We start from the raw sequence: 1,739 nt of genomic DNA on the forward strand, positions 1-1,739 counted from the left end.
GTTTATAGGATATACGTTTTTAATAAAGTTTCATAAATTTATTCAGTGCAATGTAGACTCAATCAAAAAAATGAGATAGATAGATAGATAGATAGATAGATAGATAGATAGATAGATAGATAGATAGATAGATAGATAGATAGATAGATAGATAGATAGATAAAATGCTGGTTCAACATCTGGACTGGGAAACATTTAAGTGTAGTTTGGGACATCATAGAACATTTTGTGACATAATCACACACAGGTACTCCAGGGGATGATTCGAGTGTGTCCGTCTGTGAAACTTGGACAAAAGATATAAAGTATCACAGTTTGGTTAAAGGCTAGGTTCACATTGCTGCAATGTACGAGATCAAATGTGATTTGCACCGCACTGTAGTGCAAATCACATGTGATCTCTGTGTGATGCGATTTCAGCCATACATATAGTATGGCTGAATTCGCATCGCATCCGGCCCAAACTTGTACATGGCCCTTTTTTTAGTCCACAGCCGAATCGGATCACATGCGTCTTCACACCATGTGGTCCGATTCCTGTCCGAGTTTAAAGATTGCACTGTGATATGAGAAATAATTTGGAGGTGTCAATAAAACTTTACACTGATACTCCCAGCAGGTCACATAGGGCAGTGCGAACTGCGCATGCGATGCGTGAAACCACAGTAGATTTGCAGCGTTCGCACATCGCAGCAGTCTGAACACAGCCTAACTCAAAAAATGTCATTTTAATGATGTATTAAACTAGGAGCTTGTAATAACCAGCTAATAATTGTACACCACTTCAAACCAATGTTTCATATTCAAATTTATGAACTCAAATATCACTATGCTTAAAAGTATCCTATTTTTCATTCTCATAGGGGAACAAAGACTCAGACAAGAGGCGGAGCAGCCCAGGACCCCCCGACCTCGCCAGCCTGATTGGGCAATTAGCCCCAGCCCCGTGTCGGTGATGGAGCCATCCAGCCCCGTGTCGGTGATGGATCCATCCAGCCCCGTGTCGGTGATGGAGCCATCCAGCCCCGTGTCGGTGATGGAGCCATCCAGCCCCGTGTCGGTGATGGAGCCATCCAGCCCCGTGTCCGAGCTGGAGCAGCCAAGCCCAGGGCTAGATGTGGAGGAGGAAGAGGTGGTGGAGATACGCACCCCACAAAGTGAGTGTCTGACAACCCAGCTTAAGGTAAACAATTAATGGCTGTATATTTTAACCAATTTTTTATCTACACATGTTTTTAGGTGATGATCTGGTTGTGGAAGGACAACAAGCTGCAGAGCCATTTACCTCTGACAGTGCCCAGAGGCTGATTGGGCAGATCATGGCCTGGAATGGCAGGATTGATTTCATGGAGAACAACATCCAGGCCATGCAACACCAAATCCATGCCATACAACAGCAACTGGTCACTATGAGGCAGGAAATGAAGAACATGATCGATGTTTTAGGGAGAATCTAAGCCCCTTTTCCCTAAAACACAATCGATCATGTTCTTCATTTCCTTGCCAAAAAGTTTTTAATGTTTTTAGAACATAGTTTTTAGAGGCCAAATTTTGAAGATGCACACGGTGTGTCAACATGTGCTATGTGCCATCAGAGGATCGCAATGGACGCATTTGGTGTTTGCAAACCCTTCCTTATTCTAGTATGTGAGAGGAAGGGATTGCACCCACCAAACACGTCCATTGATCACTCATGATGGTACATAGCACATGTTGACATTACCAATTTTTGGTGTGCA

Source organism: Lithobates pipiens, unplaced genomic scaffold, assembly GCF_037356315.1.
Source record: "Lithobates pipiens isolate NorthernLeopardFrog02 unplaced genomic scaffold, aLitPip1_a1.2 Scaffold_1, whole genome shotgun sequence".
Classification (NCBI taxonomy): domain Eukaryota; kingdom Metazoa; phylum Chordata; class Amphibia; order Anura; family Ranidae; genus Lithobates; species Lithobates pipiens.